The sequence below is a fragment of the Phalangium opilio genome, unplaced genomic scaffold (assembly GCF_054372755.1).
Source record: "Phalangium opilio isolate 3A_F unplaced genomic scaffold, DU_Popi_V2 ptg000032l_1, whole genome shotgun sequence".
NCBI classification, from domain to species: Eukaryota; Metazoa; Arthropoda; class Arachnida; order Opiliones; family Phalangiidae; genus Phalangium; species Phalangium opilio.
Genome location: NW_028324159.1, coordinates 10,428,107 through 10,442,375, shown reverse-complemented (window position 1 = coordinate 10,442,375; position 14,269 = coordinate 10,428,107).

The window sequence follows — 14,269 nt, the reverse complement described above, 5'->3', positions numbered from 1 at the left end:
ATCTAGGACCGGCGAAAATGGTTAAGCCGGTATGATTTCTTAGTTTAGTTTGGTTACCGTAGGTTTCGTTTGTAGTAAACTTAGTAGGTAGAAGGGACCACATGACCCGGGGGGAGGGGGCTAGAACTGAGATAAATGGGTTTAAAATTCTCGGTCATTGAATAATTATAGTGATTGCTATTTCAAATTATTTTTCTAATAATTTTTCATTCTAATTCAGTTTTTTAATTTTCAGGGTTTGTTACTAAACAAACAAAAATACCTGAATTTCTTTACCATTCAGGTTTCAGTGACTATGGGTGGTTTAGCAAAGCTAACCCCTCCAATGCCAAAACTTGGCCTCAGTGAAAGCTGGATACAAATAGCATCGTTGATGGTCTAGCAAAGCTAACCACTCCAAAACACTTTGAGCCCTCATTCTCAAAAGCTCAAGAACCCATTGAAAAAATTGGTATCTTTAATGGGGAAAAAGTTTGGATGGTCTAGAAAACCTAACTATTCCCGCCGATAATATTGAATATAGAAACAGGGTTGTCCAACAACACAATGTGTCGTTTACAAAAAGAAATCACTCCAGTCCTAGAAATTTGACCCTGTGAAACACAGGCAAAGAAGGAAAAAAAGGCAGTAAGAAAATGACATTAAAATTGAATTTATAGTTGACAGTGTTAACTCTACCAATCTAATTCCCGGTTGCGGATGATGTTATTCCTATGCCATCCGTCAAATTACGGAAAAGCCACCGATCGTTCCAACCATGAGTGCTTTGAAATAACGCCTAAGTGAATTACTTTGAGGTCGTAGACCTCGGTAACTAAGTTTGTTTTAGTGTGGGACGGTAACCCAGAGGTTGATGGTTCAAATCCACCTCAGGTAGATGTCATCTTTTCACCTCGGGGTCGTACACGGAATAAGAAAAATTACACCTCTAAAAACAAATTATTTGCCAAAAAATTGAAATGTTAGGCCTATCAAAAGTTAAAAGTGGTGGAAGTGAAATGGTTTCCATTGTTCTTGAAGAGGCTGAATGTAAGAGCAATCCCGTGGAATTTTTTTGTTTAAGTGATTGCGGAAAACAAGGTAACATAAAAACAACTTAACGAAATAGAGACTATGGATGAATTGTATGTGCCAAAGGAAACTGCTGGTAATAAAGTTATGGTTTCGAAAGAAAATGGTTTGAAAAATAGCCCAAGTCCTTACAGAAGGAACTTCTCAGGAAAACTGGGCATTGAGGATTATAAAAAAATTCTTGAATCTGCTCTAAACCAAGAATTTGACGGTCCTGTTTACACAACTTCGTTGCCAAAAACCGTTGAACCAAAAGGAGGGGACATTTTTATTTTCAAAGATGAAAATGACAAAGTAAATAAAGTTTTAAGTTCAGACCGGATTTTGTGGAAAAAAGTTTCTAAACGAAAAGATAACCAAGACTCTATAAAAAGAGGCTATCATTGCCTGAGGCCTGGCAAAGATGTTAAATATGATAATGGGTTCGAAAAAAGAACACTTATGAGCTAATCAATTCTTCGGTTAAAAAATTTGGGTTTTCCGAGTGTCTAATAAAAGCAGCTACATTTCTTAGAACTTCAAGTTCTTCCATTACAAAACGAATCACACTTAGTACAATGTGTGAGTGATTTCGTAATTTCGGGTATTTCCATGAGAAATACAGAATTTTCAAATAACCCTCAGTTCCCGGTGTGTTTTTGCTGCATCAGAGATCGACCCTTGAGGCTGACAAGTCTTTTTTGGAACATTTTGTTGTGCCTTTAAAGGGATAATATCAATCTTTCGACTACTAATGAAAAGCTTTAATTTTTTTAAATCAGTTAGAACCTAAAATTACTTTTTCAAAAATATATATACTGTATATATAAATTGATAGTTTTAATAACTTAACTATTTTTAATTAATTTTGTAAAAGTATTAGTTTTCGGCGCCGCTCCGATCACTGCCCCTATACAGTCGTACTAGGTAAAATTTTGGCTTCTTTGAGATTTTGACAAATCCTGACAATTGTAATTTTTTCGTTTTACTTTTATACTTTCATTTTCTTACTAATTTTTTATCGCTTACTTTTTAGGTAAAAAATTAGCTGTATTTATTCCGTTGCCAATTGGCCAGGAATAAAAAATTAGTAAGAAAATTAAAGTATAAAAGCGAATGAAACCCATGATAGATCACAGTTCAATCTTGGAATCCTAACGCGAGAAATGGGCGATCGAATTGAATTTAGGCGTCAGATAGTAGAGTTGCATCAACAAGGATTTTCAAATAGATTAATTGCAAGGCAGTTGAACGTTTCTCGCGCTGCAGTAGCTACGTGGGTAGATAGATTCCGCAACAATGAGTTTAATGGTGGGGCGGACTTGGAACGAGCCGGAAGACCTAAGGTTTTGTCTGCCAGAGATTCTCGTCGTCTAGTTAGAACCAGTAGAGCGCAACCATTTCTGACAGCCACAGGCCTGCGAACGGAACTAGAACTCCAAGCGTCCTTACCAACTGTGAGAAGGGAGTTGATCAGGCATGACCTTCACGGACGCATTGCCTGCAAGAAAGAGAAGTTAAGCGCAGAAAACCAACGAGGGAGACTAGAATTTGCACGAGACCATTTAAACTGGACGCCCGAGCAGTGGGCGCGAGTGATATTCACGGACGAAAAAAGCTTCGTTGTCGGGCACAATGGCCAGGTAATGAGTGTTTTTAACGAGTAATGAGAATAATAGTTTAAGCATTCGTCAATATTTTATATTTAAGATTTGGGTTAGAAGACCAATCGGTACTCGCTTCGACGAACCATACGTAACCGAGGTTCAAAGAAGCGGTCGGTTTTCCGTAAACTGTTGGGGCTGGCTATCGGCAGCTAACTCCGGATGTCTTGTTCACATCCAAGGGAGAAATACCGCGCAACGATACGTCGAGTTATTGGAGAACGATGGCCTTCCAAGCATCCTGGAAAGGTTTCCGAACGGGGACTTCGACTTTATGCACGACAGAGCCCCGATTCACACGGCAAGAATCGCAACCCAAGCATTGAAAAGGCTTAGGGAAATCCATGGATTTAGAGTAAGTTATGTTGTTGTATTTAAATTAATTGGACATTGCGACCTTGTTGTTAATGGTTTATTTTATATGAAGGTCATGATTTGGCCTGCTAAGGGATGCGACATGAATCCAATTGAGAATCTTTGGGCGGAAATGGTTCGTGTTATTGATCACAGAAACGTGATAAATGTCCAAGAGTTGTAGGAGGCTGTGCAAAATGCTTGGCGAGATCTAAAGCAGAAGGAGGAATTATTCCAATCCTACAATGAGTCAATGCCCAATCGAGTAAGAGAAGTGTTCGATAATGGCGGTTACTAGTCGCATTATTAAGTATAAATTGTAGTATTAGTTAATTATTAACACTGATTCCTTTAAAATGTGCCGCATGATTATCTTTGAAGTAAAAAACAAAATAAAATTGAATAAACATTATCATTATTTTCCAACTGTGTTATTTTTTCAGTCTATATATATAAATAAAGCATGCCCACAGAACCGGAATTAATTAATTAAAACAGATTCCACCAAACTGATTTTACACATTTGCAATATAAATATATAGCGGCTACAGTAAATTCTGCCAAAACCGAATTGAGTTCGATTCGGCCAACGTTATTATCACCGTTTCTTCTAATCATTGAACCACGAAAACACCCTACTGATAAACATAGAAAGGCGGGTCAAAAGGAGCCGTCACTGATGGCGAATTCCACTGGGTCCTCCCGGAGCACTCCCATGGAGCAATAAAAATAAGAGACCCTAATTACGGAAAAACAGTCTTTAACGATCCGGCAACTACTCCTCCCATGTTTATTGCTCCGTGGGAGCGCTCCGGGAGGACCCAGTGGAATTCGCCATGACTTGTAAGAAGGGATCCGTTTTGAAAGGGGAATACTACACCAGCGGAAACTCAATCCTACAACTCTGCAACCGCATGCGAAACTTCTTTTGAAATTAATCTATATCCTTAATTCAAGTAGCTTTGACAACAGACTAGTTGTTGCCTAACAATTGAAAATTTAGTAGGCAAATAGTAAAGATTAACGAGGAAAAATCGGGCTTCGAAAAGGGAAATCTACCCCATCTAGAGGCGATTCAACACTATACTCTTTCAAACAGATTCGTACTGTTTCTGAAAGGTCAAACTATAAAAACATGAAATAGGCCTATTATCTTTCAAGGTAATTTGTTTGGGAGCGGCTCAGCCTCCCTGCTCGATTCGGACAGCTGCCCACTGGTAAAAACGTGAAACACAGTTTCTTAAGTAGTATAAGAGTCGTTTTCCAGCAGCAGAGTTGTATAAGCCGTGAGAGGTTGAAATTAACAGTAAACCTTTAAAAAATTGGTCTATCTGCTATTCCTTCCTTATATTGTCTAAGGCAAAAAAAATTAAAATCGGAACTCAATGCGAAGAGAAAAACCTAAAACCGTTGCTTCTCTCTTATTTTTAAATTCTCTTACGCGTTACAAACACAGTGAGTGAGTGCTTTCGACTTTTCTTGTTGATATGGCAAGTAAACTTGAACGCGCGGGTATGCAAATTTTGCCCTATCTTTGCGCAACAACATTCTAGGCGCTCCAAAAACAAATGGCGGTTGTCCAAATGCAACAGACACTGTCTGCTTAAATAATATCACGTGTCACACGTGTCCTACCTTGTAGTTTTTCCCTGGCAAAAAAGCTGGCAATGAGGTTTCAACGTTGCCGTGTGCATATTTTGTCATGCTGAGGATCAATATCAGCCACAACTCCACATTCACTGCCCAACCCCGACATTAAACGTCCTTCGTCAATTACACCATTCTATAAACATTCGCCCTGTCCAGTTCTATCACTGTTATTGAATAGTAGTCACCCAAACAAAATCATTCAGATTCTGTCCGGCTGTCTAGAAACCCCTACCAGCAACCAGCCATTATGAAACACTGTCGATCATGAATCGGTAAGCACTCAATTCTCCTTCAGTCATCCAAAGCGTGGATGATTCTCAAATTTGCGAATCACCTACCAACATGACTCTTTGAGACTTTAATGTCGAAAACGTGAATAAGCGCCACCGAAACTAAATTCAAGTTTCCAGACGTCTCCCATTAGTCTACCCTTCCACCTTCACATGTCTAAACAAATATCCGTGATTTAGACAACTAGTGAACATTTTCATTACAATTGTATAAGTTTACGTTCTAGGGTGAAGCTAGATTTTAATACGGTGTGGCCCAACTTGTTTTTCGCAGCTATAGCTTAAGCATAGTCGGGTTGACTCTAATTTAATTATAATTAATGAAAAAGTGTTTTTTTGCATCACTATTTCCTTAATAACTTTTGAAGTTCAAATCCGATTTTAATTTTGAAAACAGATTCGGTTTCTGGGTAACGTTATGCATAACATGAGACCAACCACAACAAATTCGAAGAAATATTTCGTGACGTCATTTTGCGATAATTTACACATTCATGTGTTGCTCATGCTCCTTTCAAGATTTTCTATTAATTTCGATGGCATCGGGTTTTCAAGAGTTCAGCCTTTCCAATAACGTCTTACTCGTCGCTCTAGCTATTATAGAAAAAAATGGCGACCGAATGAAAACGGCCGGAAACTTTTGATCGCGACTGTACAAGTAAACAATATTAAAACTTGAAAGTTTCACTCCGCCTACTCAACGCCAAAAACCTTTTCAATTGTTGTGTTACCATCTTTTTCAGAAGTTGAAGAGCTTCGCGATTGTTTCCTACATCGTTTACTGCGGGGTTATCGTTCCTACCATTCATTGCTCTATGTCGAGAAAATTCCAACTCAAGCGGATCTTGATTGAAATTGGCCGAGAGAACAACTTGAGCTCCTTAACCAAGAAGGAAGGGAACTAATTAAATCATGACTCTAGCTGAAATGAATGAATGAAATTGTTACTAATTTTCCAGGAAAGAAAATAATCTTTCTAACTTACTACTTTGTCGCAATCCTGAAAGAGTTTCACCTGACATCATCATTCTTTTTCTGTCTTCAGGTTTGAATTTCCCTGGTCTATTAAGAACATCTTGTTCCCATTCAAATAAATAATCAAGGAAGTCTTTGGCGAGCCACTATGATAGAATATTATATAAGTAGTTGATGAATCAAGATTTTCGAAAAACTCACCTCAAGACGTTTGTCGTTTGGCGATCAAAAAGGTCTTTTGTTTGGTTTTCGTTTATGATAAGTCTCATCAAAATTGGACGCATTAAATATGTCAAACCATTTATCGAATGTTCTAATGAACTTGACTGTTTCGGAATATTTGTCACCAAATTCTGCCTCAATCCCATTAGCAACTGACGAACTTAAAACTTGGGTCGCTAACCGCACTTTCATCTTACTGTAGGAATTTAAGTAGACGTGGTCGCCAGTAAGTTTGTGCAGTTTACGCAAATTACCTAGCCGTGATTGTTCTATCTCGAATATATCTCTTACAGTGTTCCAGACTATGTGCTGCTTACTTTTGTACATTAGTCTTACTCTACAAGAGGCTTCGCTGGAATTGAAACAGTTTCTCGTAGTTTTAAGTAAATGTGGCGGATCGAACAAAAAATAGATGTACCGCTCTTCGTCCAAAGCATATGGATTTACACAGCGGTAGGGTGTTTCTCGAGTCGAATTCAACTGGAAGAACTTCCTGTTAGTGGCCGCTCCATCACCAATAATTGTTAATATTTAGAATCCAATAGTTTCTAGTTTCTCCACGGCTTCCTAAATTATTGAGTTCAAATCTTCACCAGTCAGACCACTCGTGGCAAAATGAGCAAATGGGTATTTGACGCGCGTTGTAGCCCCTCTTAGCATAAGCATCAAAACATGGGTTGCCACATTTTTGTCCTCATAAATCCCTGAATTAATTTTGTTTATTTCATTTCTTGAATCATTCAGATGATTGTAACCAGAGAGTATAGCCGCCTGTATACCGAATTAATTCGGTATACAGGCGGCCTTTACGTAGCCCCATTTGTTGCCCCCCCCCTTTTCTATCTATCTCGTTCCTCTAGATGGTACCGTGCCTGAAGGGGGAAAATATGGTTGGAGGGGGGGGGACGGCACGTATCACGTGATATTGTTGGCGGGAAATTTGAATTTGTTTTTAGTGTATTGGTACGACGTCATGTGACTTGGTGACGACATTCAGTGTCCATAATGTTATTATTTGGTGTATCTTTAGGCTACTGTATACATTTAGTGGATGATTTAATGGTAATTCTATAGGTTCAGTAGACCCTTTCTACACGCACCCGTCCCGTAATATTTTTTTTTTGAATGATTTTAAGGTCTCTCCATGTATGCTTATGCCATACTAAAGAACTAGATTAGGTTTACGTAGTTTATTGAAAATTAAGCAAAGACTAAGTTCTACAGTAAGGATGTATGCTTTGTATTGTTATTATTAGGTGTATTTTTAGGATATTGCGTACATTTAGGGTATGATGTGTTGGTAATTCTATAAGTTCAAGTAAACCCTTTCTACAAAGTCCTGTATGATTTTAAGGTATCCATGTATGTTTATGTTATACTAAAGAACTAGTTTTAAGTGAGATAAGGTTTACATTGAAAAAAGGTTCAACTAACCCTATGATGCGGTACTACAGTAGGGTGTTATAGCTAGTAAACGAAATACAAGGTTAGAACAATAGTACATTTTAATACCATAAACGTGGTATTACGGCAGTTTTTGCACAGTTTGGCATTTGATTAGAAGTTAAAATGAAGCAGTACAGCTAAAAAAACTCAGAACATAAGGATTACATTAGTTTTAATACGAATTTGGAGAATAAGTACAATTACTTGAGTTAAAATGCGAAATATTACTAAAAAACATTAGAAAATACGGGTTACGTAGAATACATGGCAAACAAGCACAATACTAGTTATTAAATTAAACAAACATATAGGATTGACTGAAAAATATATACGCGCTAAAATACTGATATACAGTTAAAAGGCGCAATCGGTACTAAAAAACATCATCAAAAAGCAAGAATTACACCGATTTTGATAACAAACAAATTCACTAAAATGCAAAATTAATGCTACTTCAAAAAAATTAGTAGTACAAGATGATTAAGCACAAACATTTACCATCATAGAAAATAGAACAATATTACTGCATGCGAGATTATTAAGTACATATATATCCATGTACCTTCTATAAAACACCATTAATTAAATTGATTCACATTAGTTTTAATACGAATTTGGAGAATAAGTACAATTACTTGAGCTAAAATGCAAAAAATTACTAAAAAAAACATCAGGACATACGAATTACATAGAATACATGGCAAATAAGCACAATACTAGTTATTAAATTAAAAATCCTCATTGGATTGACTGAAAAATATATACGCGCTAAAATATTGATATACAGTTAAAATGCGCAATCGTTACTAAAAACATCATCAAAAAGCAAGAATTACACTGATTTTGATATCAAACAAATTCACTAAAATGCAAAATTAATACTACTTCAAAAAAAATGGTAGTACAAGATGATTAAGCACATAAACATTTACCATCTTAGAAAGTATAGCAATACTACTGCATGCGAGATTATTAAGTGCATATATACCCTTGTACCTTCATAGAAAATATAACAATACTACTTTTAATATGAATTAAAAGCAATAATGGTTATTATACGATTTCAGTACAAATATCAGGCTAGTTATTAAACTAAAATGTTCACGGGATTGACGAAAAAATATATTTTTTCTGACGCGCTAAAATACTGATATACGATTACTGATAAAAATATGGAAATATTACTAAAAAACGTTATAATTATCATCAAAAAATAAAAATTACACTTATACAAAACAATTCAATACTTATTTTTATACTAAAGTGCTAATATATACTAATTAAAAAAGCTTACTAAATGCAAAAATATTACCAAAAACGCTGCGTATTCGTTAAAATATTGTTACATATTATTAATTGAAATACGTTAATAATACTAAAAATAATACTTGAGATACTAATTAAAATACTGATACTGGGTATCTAAAATATATACAAGTAACTTATGTGGAAAATGTCAAGGATTCTAGTTAATATAATCGTAGGGGGCAGTTTTATAGTCAGGTAGAATTCTAACTTTATCCACTACGACCTGATATGTTTTGGTCTGGTTGATCGTGATCAGTGTGATCTTGTAGACGTCTGATTTGAGGACCAATAGGGACTTGAACCGAGTTCATTAGAGGTTCACCTTCATTGTTTACGCCTAGTTGATTCTTCATTGTTTCAAAATTTATATAATTTTCAGTAGAGGCGTTTAAATAAAATCCTTTAACTTTGATAATGTTAGTTTTTTTGCCGGTTTTAGGGTCTAGAATATCCATAGAATAGTTCTTTGGTCCAGCACTCCCCCATTCGCAAATATACGCATCTGGGCCATAGGGTTCTAGTTCATTTTTTAGTTCCCCTAAATAATCGCCTGTGGGTAGCAAATGTGCGCCGTCTGGCGAGAGGTACACTAAACTATCCGTGTCATAATAAAAACAAAGGTCTCCGACCTTTTCAAGATGTTTTAGTAAATGTAATCGAGCCATAGATGTTGTGTAGCAAGCGATAACTACGTTTGTATGTTTGTGTACGAACTCGTTTTCTAGGATGTGTTCGTACTTTACTAGTACGGTGTTTTCGTTGATTGTTAGTAAACTTTTAACCTCCAAGTCTGGATTTAATATTAATCCGTACAATTTGTTGGCATCTTTGATTAGTTCGGTAGAGGTGTGTCTTGTTTACTGGCCAAATTTACCCCAAAAAGAGTTGAGCATAAGTTTGCTAAGACATCTGAGACCTTCATTTTTCTCTACTTTAGTGATATCCAGTTCTACACCCTCTTCGTCTTTGAAACTTTTGACATAGTTCTCCTTATCTTCTTGAGTCTGGCAATCTGCCGGGAAGCCGCTAGCTAGGGTTTTGTATTCTAAAAAGGTATTAACATAATCTTTAAACAGTCCTCCCTGTTTTGTTTTGGGGTCGTACTGTGTCACTTTGTATGACCAAGCCTCGTACATTCGTGTGATTGTGTAACCATTCTCTACTGCATGACGTAACTCGTCGACTACCCATGTACCTCTCAATTCTCTTTTTTCAGGAGTATGTTCGCAATCACCTTGAAACTGGGTTTTACAACATGTGTAGCATAATGGAAATGTTAATTTTCCATTAATACGAGCAGGCAGAACGGGATGAATTAGGTTTTGGGCCGGTAATATGTCACATTTAAGAAGACCATCAAACGAAAATATGTCAGGAAAATCGTCTAATATGATCTCAGGATGTCCTATAGGTATCTTGGTGGTTTTATTAATGAATGGGTATAGACTTGTGAAATCCACGTAGTGAATTCGCTCCGATCCTGTTGTTTTATGGTATAGTTTTGTTGCGCAACATCTCCCCCCGAAGAATGCATCACGAGTGTCTAATCTTTTTACTATTTTAGGCATAATATCATTATGGTTTAAAAACTCTATTATTTCGGGTTTATTTACTTTTTCCTTCAGCCATGCGCACTCCCATTTGACATTTACTGTATAATTGAGAGATTCTAATTTGGCTAACATGATCATGCTTCTAAAATATCTGGAATTCAAGGTTTGCGCAGGGTCTCCATGCAAAGCCTTGTTTCTGTTTAAAGGAAAGTGTATTTTACACCCATGATAGAAACACCCCCAATACTCGAATATTTCCTTGTTGATTTCACAAAATCCGTCTACTTTAAGTTTTTTGATTCTGGTTTCTTTCCCTCTAAAGGAGGATTGGATAGTTATGTTTCTTTTGTGTGCAGTCCACTCTGGTATGTTATCGATTGGGCGTGTTATCAAAACAGCATTCTCCAGAACGGCATTTTCATAAACGCGTTTGCCATTATAGCCATTTCTCGTTTTAGCGCATTTTGATTACAGCGTTTATATCTTGAGCGTACGAAAGTACGCCTTTTCCAAAATATTGTTGTTTATCTTCATTAACTTCCCAAAATAATATGCCTTTTCCAAAAAATTATATTTTATATTTACTTCCGATATAACATTACTCCATTTTCCATAATATTGTTCTTTGTCCTATATACTTAATAGATATTTGCCTCCCTATCAATCACAGTTTGGGCGGAAACAGCAACCGCTGTTTTGGGAAATAGCGCTGTATTGAGACACGCGGAAACAGCAACCGCGGTTTTACTTGTACGCGGTTTTGCAAAGCGCTGTTTTAGGAACCGCTTTATTCCAAAACGCTCTTTTGAAAACCGCTCAACTACCCGTGAACCGTCCACTCTAACCATTCTATAGCCCCTATCGACTGATTTTCGCTAAGTCTATAATAATTAGCGGGTATGATGCCTATAGTATCAGGTTTAAGATAATTTCGGCGAAACACATAAGAGCACACGCCAGGAAGAGTAATTGCGCCGCAATTAAATGGATCTACGCCAGTTACTTTAATGAGTAGCGTACGGAAAGTTAAACATCCTAGGAATAGTAAAACCGTATCGTTCTCACAATAATAATTGAGTTCACTCAGGAAGTCGAAACCGTGACCTTTACTATCCTCGGAGCTATGCCATTTTAAGAAGATATCGAAATTTTTCCTTGTAAAATATTGACAACCATAAGCTTCGATAGGGGGGAGATTAGTTTCTATAACATAGTTGGTTTCATTCTGTCTATTTACTTCAAAATTATGTTCTACAACATTGAATAAAAATGTGGAAAATACCCTTTGGCTACGTCGGGTATACCAAAAGTAGAGGGAAACTTTGCTAAAGCTACAGGGATGAAATTATAGGAATCAAGAAATAGCAAGTTAAACAATTTCATTTCTAAAATTCGAGTTCCGTTAATTTTCAAAGATGGAACGAATTTTTCATCTCTATTTATGATTTCTCGAATTAGTAACTGATTATCATAATTACTGCCATAGTGAGACAGTATGATGACGTTCTTAACGGCATGCAACTGCATTAAATAATCTAAAAATAAAGCTATAGGATTACCGCCTGAAAATTATTGCTTACGCTTACCAAACTGACTACACATATTACAGTTAAAATTTAGGGATGTTTCATCTATACAATGCTCACACACGGTTATGCTGACTAATAGGATAGCCTGGTGTTCATAGGCTCCTAACTTTTCCTGACACACCTTCGTTTGCACGCATTCTACGTCAAAGAAAATGTACATAAGATTTGGCTGATTAGGTCTAGGCTTTTTAACGGATGGCACTTCCAGAGGTTTGGCTTTGATAACCTGGATATAACATAAGTGATTGCTGGGCTGATATTTCTTACAGACCTGGCAATAAATCTCATCACACGTATGCATCTCAGTTCTTCGGGAAAAATCAATAATTTTTAAACAGTCTTTACAGTGAAAAAGGCGCTCACATAGGGACTTTTTACTGCTGGAAGATGCTAAGTGGCTTTGATAGCAATCTTCGCCTAAGAATTTCCGTAAGCAAGACTCACAAGCTATCTGGGAACCTTGGCAGATAGTGGGTCTCATGCAACTAAAACAAAAGTCATTACATTTATGGGACTGCATTCGCCAATAGGGTACGAGACATTTTTCGCAGAATCGGTCGTGGCTAAAAAGTGGCCTTAATTTTGTAATAACGTTATAATGGTTATTTTCATTCAATAAAAAGAGGCGGGGCCTAGTATCATATGGATCATTTTCGCCTAAAATCAAAACAGGGACGCTATTTTCGAATTTGTAGACGAAAATCGAATATTGATTTAAATAAGATTTGAACCTTTCAAACGATTCGGCAGTCCCACACTCACTAACTTTTACATCGGCCTTATAACATAAATCTAAAGCCTCATTTCTTTGTAGTGTGCCCTTTGGATCTATTTTAGATATAGTTACATATCGCGTTTTTAGAGTCTTGTCACCCGTTGTATCGTCGGCGTAAGCTCTATGAGTCATAGCTACACATAACGCTTGAGCTAAACACAGGTTGTCAGAATTGACTATACGTACAATACCTCGTCTATCTTTACAGAATAGATTGAAAGGTTTAATCCCTCGTGCTACAGGGCGCCCTTTACCCTCCGGTATTCTTACAATGCTAAAAATAATTTTAACAGGACCTAGGAAAAATGCTTCCATTTCGTCATCATAGAGCATAACACTAAGCTGGTCAAAAAGAATATTGGGGTCTACTTGATCAGCTCTTCTAAAGGATAATTCTAGTTCAGACCTACAAATATTCGCCGCACTCTTTAAAGTAATTTGGACGTAGTCTGTAGGTCTATACTTACTAAGGATGCATTTGGTTACGGTACATACACTAGCGACGGGATCGTCAGTAACTCTGAGATCTACCTCCCGACCATACATGTTAAAATGTTTGTAAAATCTCTCACTTTGCCCTATTATCTCGCAAGAAGGTACGTTGTCAATAGGTGCGGGTTGGTCCGTTTCTCCTCCTCCCCATTGTACGTCGATATCATCGTCAGAAAGCGTCTCTTCAGAACCGTTCTCCCTCTCCAAGGTATCGTTCAATAGTATCTCCTCTGCGGGTGGTCCTTGATCTTTTCCGTCTAAAAATGCGGCTATCTCTTTGTCATATTGCGAGCTGTTGAAGTCGGCGATTTGAGCTTCTTCGTGTATACCCAGCTCAATTTCTTCTTGTCGTTTCGCTAGGCGATCTACATATTCAGTTCTTAAGGGACTCGGAATTAGATCCCTTAGGTTTTCCAATTCTTCTATGGTATTACAGTCCTCTGGTCTATTTATAGTCAGTTCGTTCAATGTTGTACGGAGAGTTTCAGGATCCATGTTTATCTTTCGATGTTTGAAGATCGACTGCGTATTTTGATCATTTCCTAAGCCGCTTTTATACTAAATTTCTTAATAGACACGCCTACATTCCTCAATAATTTAACAATAGCCTTTATTACCTGATCCTATCAGTCACCAGATGTTTTCAAACAATGCATTTTCGGAGCCAGGCCTGTTAATAGTTTACCCATTTTATAACAAAATAGCGCTGGCTTTGCTTTATGTCAAATAAATTGTCAACAGAAGAGCGGACTATAAATAGAATTTTGGTATAAACACCGCAAATAAGGGACAATTTTATTGGGGTAATAAATGAAAAACATGGTGTGTAAAAACTTTCTAGTGAGTCTCAATTGTGACAATATCCTTTGTTGTCTTCAAGTCTGATAAATAATAACGTTCC